This window comes from Oryza glaberrima, chromosome 1 (assembly GCF_000147395.1).
Source record: "Oryza glaberrima chromosome 1, OglaRS2, whole genome shotgun sequence".
Taxonomy (NCBI): Eukaryota; Viridiplantae; Streptophyta; class Magnoliopsida; order Poales; family Poaceae; genus Oryza; species Oryza glaberrima.
The window spans coordinates 34,545,765-34,555,539 of record NC_068326.1 but is presented as its reverse complement, the minus strand read 5'-3'; positions in this window follow the sequence as shown (position 1 = coordinate 34,555,539).

Here is a 9,775-nt window from a genome sequence, read left to right as displayed (position 1 = left end):
CCTGAGCTCGCCATCGTTCCACGGTCTTCGGAACGAAGGGACACGGAGCGGGCTGCTGTTAATAGACGACAGACATTCTACAGCAAATGTGGAAAGAAAGTGAAATGCGGCGGAAAAAAAAAGTGAACGGAGATTATTCCATTCAGATTGTTTGCTGCTGCGATGCCTAATGTCTTGATTACTCCATGTCATGTTGTGTGGAAATAAAACAATATATGTTATACTCCTTTAAAAAAAAAACAGTGATGAGATAATGAATCTGTCACCTACTTTCATTGTAAATTTTACAAATTACCCTTAAAACTTCTTAATAAACAATCAAATCTAAATTGATAGGCACATATAAAATTGAATTAAGATGAGCATTCTCTGTATAGAAAAATTGTAACGCATAATATTATAATATTTTTCCTTTTATCATTGGCGAACATTTCAGCTAAATATTCGAGAAAGAAAAATGGAACTCACAGCGTGGTGGAATGTTGAGATTATAGGCATATAATGATTTAATCTATTCCATAAATAAATCATGACATTACAGATAAAAACTAGCATAAACGCATCATTAGATCTACACATGTAAACTACACAGTATAACATGAACAGATCAAATATGCGCAACATATTGAACACGTACCGAGGTGACGGAAAGACCGGCTGCTTGGTCGAAACTTTTCGCAGGCGTCTACGAAGGCACGAAACACGCGAGCGAAGAGTAAGGCGAGCCGTCGCGAACGAACAGGGAGCAGTCGCGCGAAGCGCTTCCCAAAAACCTTATTGCCGCCTTCTCCCGGTGCAGGACGTCGAAGGCAGAGGTTCCGGAGACCTGCTCTCCCGATCGCCGGTGCACGCCGGCGAGCGAGATGGAGTAGTCTACGAGCGACGGCGCAGTACAGAGTAGGAGGCAAACCCTAGATTGATTTCGCGTGTGTTGTGTGAAGACGGCAGGTCGGTTTATATAGAGAAGGGTCGCTTGATCAGGGCGCCCGCAAGATCTCTACTGCGCGTAACCGAACCGGATAAGTCGCGCGTAACTTATCCGGACTCCACGCTGTTTGCACGCACCGGATTTTTCGGAACGTTTCCAAAACAAAAACGAATCCGAATTTGCAGCAAAACAAAACTGCAAAAGGAGGCTACATCTGCGCAAGGGTGAGAAGCCAATTTCTCGGACCATTCGACGCGTACGTCGTGCACGCGCGCCGCCTGCCCTGCCCTGCCCTGCCCTGTCCTGCCAGGCCAGGCGAGCGAGCGTGTGTTTCCTCTCTTCTCTCCACCACACATGCTTCAAGTGGCTAAGAGGGCATCCTTCCTTTTAAGGAGGTCCCCCTCTCCTAGAATAAGCAAGGTGGTACTAAACTCCACATGCATGCCATCCCATGAGGTGGGCTTTTGTGATTTTCCAAAGAATTAATCTTCGAGTGGGCTAAGGCCCATTCATTAATTCCAATAATCCCCCACCAAATCTCAAAATCCCACTGAGATTTGCCTTTTACAATGTACTGTTTATATACCAGCGGTTCGATGGAGACCGATTAAGGTTGAACATCCACCTAGAACTCCAAGCTACACTTACTCACAACTTGAACAATGGACTACGCCTTGAATTGCAAGTCTTGTGCAAGCAAGTTTCACTCAAAGTCTTATCTGGTACTAGACCGTCTGTAGACTACCCCTCGGGTGGAGCGTATAAGTCATACTCCTAGGTCTTTAGTAAGCTTCCTAGAAGATTTACCCAAAATCTTCATAGACTGCGACCAACAGTCAAGCTCACAAAGGTGAGTTCTTTCAAGAATGCTCTGCAGGACAACATCTTCGCTAATTAAAGCCAACAGAACTCATTAAGGCATAGCCAACCTGCCTTGCAGCTCACGAGAGTACATGCATCTTCACTTGGAGAGGGTATATATTGGTACTCTCCTCTAATTTACTAATGATTTGTTCTTCTCAGGATCTAATTCACGGGATCTCCGATCACATAGACTGGGTTACCACCATAGTATAACTCACATAGGTCTCAAACCCATCTCCTTCGATGCATTGTCTATCACATTTCGTGATAGTCCCTTCGTGAAGGGATCTGCCAGGTTTCTCGCTGTTTGGATGTAATCCAACGTTATAACTCCGGAGTTTCTTAATTTCCTGACAGACTTCAATTGTCTTTTCACATGTCTAGACGATTTCATATTATCCTTAGAACTATTCACTTTGAAAATTACCGTTTGATTGTCACAGTTCATAAGGATAGCCGGCACCGGTTTTTCAACAATAGGCAGATCCATTAATAGATCACGCAGCCATTCTGCCTCAACAGTAGCAGTATCCAGTGCCGTCAGCTCTGCTTCCATGGTTGACCTCGTCAAAATGGTCTGTTTGCAAGACCTCCATGAAACAGCACCACCACCCAGTGTGAAGATATATCCACTAGTGGCTTTGATCTCATCCACATCAGAGATCCAGTTAGAATCACTATAACCCTCCAGTACCGCAGGATACCCAGTATAGTGAAGCCCCAATTCCACAGTACCTTTCAGATAGCGCATTACTCGCTCAAGCGCACGCCAGTGATCATCTCCTGGATTAGAGGTAAATCGGCTCAACTTGCTCACAGCAAAGGAGATATCAGGCCTAGTTGCACTAGCCAGGTACATCAACGAGCCAATGATTTGGGAGTATTCCAGTTGATTCCTAGCAATTCTCTTGTTCTTGCGAAGCAACAAGCTAGGATCATAAGGTGTTGGAGAAGGCTTACTATCAATGTAGCCAAAGCGATTCAAAATCTTCTCCACATAATGGGACTGCAAGAGTGTAATCCCATTCTCACCTCTAATTAGCTTAATGTTTAAGATAACATCAGCTACTCCCAAATCCTTCATATCAAAATTTTGAGACAAGAATAATTTAACCTCATTTATCACCTCAAGGTTTATCCCAAATATCAGTATGTCGTCAACATACAAGCACAAAATAACTCCCTCACCCCCACCATGGCGATAGTACACACATTTATTTGCCTCATTGACTGCAAAGCCTGCAGATGTCAATGTTTTGTCAAATTTCTCGTGCCATTGCTTAGGAGCTTGTTTCAGACCATACAAAGACTTCAACAATTTGCACACTTTGCCTTCTTGACCTTCAACTACAAACCCATCAGGTTGATCCATATAGATCTCCTCATCCAGCTCTCCATTAAGAAAAGCTGTCTTAACGTCCATTTGATGAACGAGAAGACCATGTGAGGCTGCTAGGGAAAGTAGCACACGAATTGTGGTCAATCTAGCAACAGGTGAGTAAGTGTCAAAGAAATCTTCGCCTTCTTTCTGAGTATAGCCCTTAGCAACAAGCCGAGCCTTGTACTTTTCAATAGTACCGTCAGGCCTAAGCTTCTTCTTGAACACCCACTTGCACCCCACAGGTTTACACCCATAGGGTCGCTCTGTCACCTCCCAAGTCCCGTTAGCGATAATGGAATCCATTTCACTACGGACAGCCTCCTTCCAGTAGTCTGCATCAGGAGATGCATATGCTTCTGAAATTGACTTAGGAGTGTCATCCACGAGGTACACAGTGAAATCATCACCAAAAGACTTAGCCGTCCTTTGTCTCTTACTCCTTCGAGGAGCTTCACTAACATCCTTCTCAGAGACATGTTCATGTGTATGTTCAGTTTGTTCTGGTGGTGTGATTGAACTGGGAATTATTTCAGAGGGTTGGTTCGAACCACTATGTGTATCCTTCATTGGGAAAAGCTCTCAAAGAAGGTAGCATCACGAGACTCCATAATTGTACCAACATGCATGTTCGGTACCTCGGATTTAACTATTAAAAATCTATAGGCAATGCTATGATGAGCATATCCCAGAAAGACACAGTCCACAGTCTTGGGTCCAAGTTTGCGCTTTTTCGTTATTGGTACATTGACTTTCGCCAAGCACCCCCATGTGCGCAAATAAGAAAGTGATGGTTTTCTCCCAATCCATATCTCATATGGTGTTTTGTCCTTATTTCTGTTAGGAACTCTGTTTAACACATGATTTGAGGTCAACAATGCCTCCCCCCACCATGCCTTAGGCAGTCCCGCGGTGTCCAACATGGCATTCACCAAGTCAGTCAGTGTGCGGTTCTTCCTTTCAGCAATCCCATTAGACTCGGGAGAATAGGGAGGCGTCCTCTCATGTATGATGCCATGTTCCTCACAGAATAAGTCAAACTCATTCGAGAAAAACTCTCCACCACGATCAGACCTAAGCCTTTTTATCTTTCTGTCAAGTTGATTTTCAACTTCTGCCTTATAAATTTTAAAATAGTCTAGAGCCTCGTCTTTCGTTTTCAACAAGTACACATAGCAAAATTTAGCAGCATCATCAATCAACGTCATGAAATATCGTTTTCCACCCTTCGTCAACACCCCATTCATTTCACAAAGATCTGAATGTAGGAGTTCTAGTGGTGCCAAGTTTCTCTCCTCGGCAGCCTTGTGAGGCTTGCGAGGTTGCTTCGATTGCACACAACTATGACACTTAGAACCTTTGACAATGGAAAACTTAGGAATTAAACACATGCTGGAAAGCCGAGACATCAAGCCAAAATTAATATGACATAAACGTGAGTGCCAAACATTAGCCTCATCATCCACACTGCCACAAATATGGTTCACAGACTTATTGCAGAAATCAGAAAGGGAAAAACGGAACAGGCCTCCGCACTCATAACCTTTACCAATAAAATATCCATGTTTAGACACGACTACTTTATTAGACTCAAAAACCAACTTAAATCCGTCTCTAGTCAGACGGGAGCCACTAACAAGATTCCTGTCGATAGAAGGGACATGCTGCATGTTCTTCAGCTGCACGATCTTTCCCGAAGTAAACTTCAGATCTACCGTGCCAACACCATGAACAGAAGCATGTGACCCATTCCCCATTAGGACGGTGGAACCCCGTGCGACCTGATAAGAAGAAAACAATGAGATGTCAGCACAAACATGTACATTGGCCCCAGTGTCAACCCACCAATTAGTAGACTGATTAACTGAAAAAACAGTAGGTAGATTACCATACCCACTTCCATCTCCAGTGTTGCCAATAGTCACATTAGCAGACTTAGAAGTCTGCCCTGCAGGTGCCTTCATCCCCTTGCGCTGTGGACACTTCCTAGCCAGATGACCAACTTGGCCACACACAAAGCAAGTCCTCTCATCCTGATTAGGATTGTTGTTGTTCTTCTTCTGCTTCTTAAAGTTGGTGGTCTGCTGAGTTTTGGATTTTCCCTTGCTCTTGTTCTGGGCCTTGTGCATAACATTGGCACTGGACTGCCCACCATCGCCCTTAGACGCGGCATCCTTTTCCCGAGCTTTCTCCTCAACATCAAGAGATGCTATCAACCCCTCAACGGAGTATTCCTGTCTCTTGTGTTTGAGTGCAGTACCGAAACTTCTCCAAGATGGAGGTAATTTCGCAATAATGCACTCGGCCACAAATTTGTCGGGTAAGACACACTTAAGGAGTTCGAGTTCTTTAGCCATGGTTTGTATCTCATGAGCCTGTTCGACTACAGAACGGTTGTCAGCCATCTTGTAGTCATGAAACTGCTCCATGATATACAGATCATTGCTAGCATCAGTAGCACCGAATTTAGTATTCAGTGCATCCCACAACTCCTTAGCGTCGGTCATATGCATATACACCTCGACCAGACGATCGCCAAGAACGCTAAGAATGCATCCCACAAAGAGAGTAGTGGCTTCCTCGAATTGCTTCTGCTGTTCAGCAGTAAGAACTCCTTTAGGTTTGCCAGTACTCACCCAGAAGCATTTCATAGCTGTCAGCCACAGAGTGACCCTGATCTACCATCTCTTAAAATGCACACCGGTGAATTTATCCGGCCTCAGTGCATCGGCAAAACCAGCCATAGTAAAATCACAGTACCTATAATAAGGTTTTTGGATTGTTGAGATTATAGGCATATAATGATTTAATCTATTCCATAAATAAATCATGACATTACAGATGAAAACTAGCATGAACGCATCATTAGATCTACACATGTAAACTACACAGTATAACATGAACAGATCAAATATCCGCAACATATTGAACACGTACCGAGGTGACGAAAAGACCGGCTGCTTGGTCGAAACTTTTCGCAGGCGTCTACGAAGGCACGAAACACGCGAGCGAAGAGGAAGGCGAGCCGTCGCGAACGAACAGGGAGCAGTCGCGCGAAGCGCTTCCCAAAAACCTTATTGCCGCCTTCTCCCGGTGCAGGACGTCGAAGGCAGAGGTTCCGGAGACCTGCTCTCCCGATCGCCGGTGCACGCCGGCGAGCGAGATGGAGTAGTCTACGAGCGACGGCGCAGTACAGAGTAGGAGGCAAACCCTAGATTGATTTCGCGTGTGTTGCGTGAAGACGGCAGGTCGGTTTATATAGAGAAGGGTCGCTTGATCAGGGCGCCCGCAAGATCTCTACTGCGTGTAACCGAATCGGATAAGTCGCGCGTAACTTATCCGGACTCCACGCCGTTTGCACGCACCGGATTTTTCGGAACGTTTCCAAAACAAAAACGGCGCAAGGGTGAGAAGCCAATTTCTCGGACCATTCGACGCGTACGTCGTGTACGCGTGCCGCCTGCCCTGCCGGACGAGGCGAGCGAGTGCGCGCTTGTTTCCTCTCTTCTCTACACCACACTTGCTTCAAGTGGCTAGGAGGGCATCCTCCCTTTGAAGGAGGTCCCCCTCTCCTAGAATAAGCAAGGTGGTACTAAACTCCACATACATGCCATCCCATGAGGTGGGCTTTTATGATTTTCCAAAGAATTAATCTTCGAGTGGGCTAAGGCCCATTCATTAATTCCAATATGGAATAGCTGCCGCTTGATGGCAACAGGTCAAGCTCAAGCGTGGAATTCTTTTTTTTTTTTCCGCCGGACCGAGGTAAATCGTCGATTCATCCTAACGCTGATCAGAAGCCCACAAAACACATCGATCGATCCGTAGATTGTCACGCCGTGGCGTGTCAGGCACCCATTCGCACATGAGAAAATACGAGAAGTCTGCGCGCATACGCGTCAGCTTCTTAGCTGGCGCTAGCGCAGGCCTATGCCGGCCCACTGCTATGCGATATCTCTGATCTAGCCGTGTGTATAAATGGCCAGAAGGCCCAAGATCCGATGGGCCGGCCCAAGGCACGGTGGGCCGGCCCGACACGGTATGGTCGAAGATAATAGTAAAGGCATCCAAATAGACTTAATCAACCATATAAGACAAGGCCCAAAGAGAAGAGAAATACAAAATAGACTTATTTTCAGCTATACAAGACACAGCCCAAAGACTTGAGAGAGAAAAAATAGATTTATTTTATGGAGAAGCACAATGGACTATCGTGTATTCGGGTCGGCCTGGCACGGGCCGACTATTATTGGGCCGTGTATGTAATTGCCGGGCCGGGCGGCCCGTTTGGCCATCTATATCTGTCTGATCTAAAATGGAATAAGTTCACTTGAGATCCCTTAAATTTACACCGAATCTGATTTCCATCCTTAAACCCAAAAAACCAGATACAACTTGTCCCTCAACTGTCAAAATGGGTGCAAACAAGGTCCCTAGGTGATTTGGAAGGCGGTTTTGGCTGACGTGGCGCTAATGTGGCGTTTACGTGGTTGGTTTGACTACGTCTGTCTCACGTGGCATTGACATGGCAATTCAATCCCAAAAAATAATAAAAACTGCGGGCCTACTTGTTAGCTACACACACAAAATAATTAAAAATAGTGGGGCCACATGGGCCCCACATGTCATCCTCACTCCTTTCTTTTCTCTCCCCTCTCCCTTTTCTCCATCTCTTTTGGGGAGAGGCGGGCGGCGACCTCGGCAAACGAGGCTGGCGGCAGGTGGAGTGAATTGACAGTGGCCGGCGACCTCGGCGAGGCGGCGCCCTCGCCGCCACCTTCCCTCTCCGACGGGTCGTTGTTGTTGACGAAAAAATCAAACACACCGGCCTGGGAGATCTGCTTAGCTCCAGTGCAGGTCCAAATATTGACGAGATGTGGGCATGCCAGTCAGTTTGATCCTGCAACTGACAAAATTTGCAAATAATAGATCAAACAGCCGATCGGCTGACAAGCCGATGGAGTAGTTCCAGCCGATAGTCGATAATAGCCGATGCCGATACCAGCCGATAGCGATAGGGTTTAAGCAATCGGCTATATGTCCAATGTAGATAATGATATAAAGGCAATCAACTGATGATGATGTAATATAGCAATATAATCCAGTAGAAACCAATCGGCTAACAATATGATATAGTAGAACAAGTATTGATCCGAAGGTTAAAGCACCCATCGGCTGGAGGTCCGATGTCATGAAATCCACGAGATTAGATTAAACAATGAAACATTTGTTGTCATCGGCTAAATCCTACTTATATGTATATGCAATCCTTATGAGCCGATGCAACATCCAGATAACTCATCGGCTGAAACCCCGATGAAACCCTTATTGGCAATCAAGAAGCAAGCTAGAGATTATGGTTCTAAGCACGACTTAGTATATCAAACTTAACTGATGCAGCACTAAGTATGAAAAGAAACATAATATCTAGACAATCAAGCCGTTGACTGAGTTTTCAGGGTGGTAGATGCCTAAGCTAATCTAATCTAGCAACGCGATTTAGCCGATACCGGCAGAAACCCTAAAGCGAGAAGCAGCCGATAGAGCTAAATTGATATGCTAAGACTAGATTAACAGACACATATAATAAATAGGTAGGCAAATATATCATCCAAACCAGAGCAATCCAAGAGGTCGAATGTACTGATGCAGCCTTGAACGACGTCGATGTAGATGAGACAATTGCCTGGGCCAACGGAACATTGGACTTATCCCTTCGCCGGAGATCGAAGACGATGCAGCCCCGCGTCGGGTGCCAAGTTCCGCCGGAACGTAAAAAACAAAAGTAGAAGTAAAAAGGGTGGCGATGCGACGAATTGTATTGATCGTAGAGATTGATTACATAGACCCCGAGTGTACATATTTATACCCATGGGTTGATACAAGTCCTTGTCGGACAAGAAAGAAACTAACCTAAAGATAAAAGGAAAATATAAAGTCCTTATCAGATACTAAACACACTTTCCTAATGATAAAAGGAAACTAACAAACTATTCCTAATTAATAGATAAACTGCCATGCCGTATCCTCTAAACTCGGTCACTTAGGGATAAGCTTCCTTTAGTAGATTGATTTCCTTAACCGAATATAGCAGGAATCCGACTATTGGCGACTTGATAACTCCCATCGGCTGATTTCGAGATGCTGTAGCCGATAATGATTCTAAGCCGATGACGTCTTTGCCGACTTCCAAATTTCATTGTTAACAGTTGTCCACCGCAGCCTCGTGGCGGTGACCGTGGCTGCTCACATGACAGCTGGACCAGTAGCCTTAGGAGTCGGAGCACTCGACCGCGGGCTCCAACGACGACTTCTGCACCATCACCGCGGCGTGCGCCAAGAAGGGGGGACGAGAGGTCACCGGCGGTGAAGCCACACGGAGATGAGGAGAAGCGGAAGCGGTGGATTTTTTGAGCGTGAGAAGCACAATGGGGCACTAATGCTGTGGGGTCACGGGCATTGTAGGGTGCGTGACCCACAGATGATTTTTGGCTAAATTTATCAATTGAATGGGCTAGAGGCACGCTTACCGTGGTTTGCACGGCTACTGCCCTAGTGTGTACTAGTAGTTACTCCATCCGTTTCACAATGTAAGTCATTCTAGT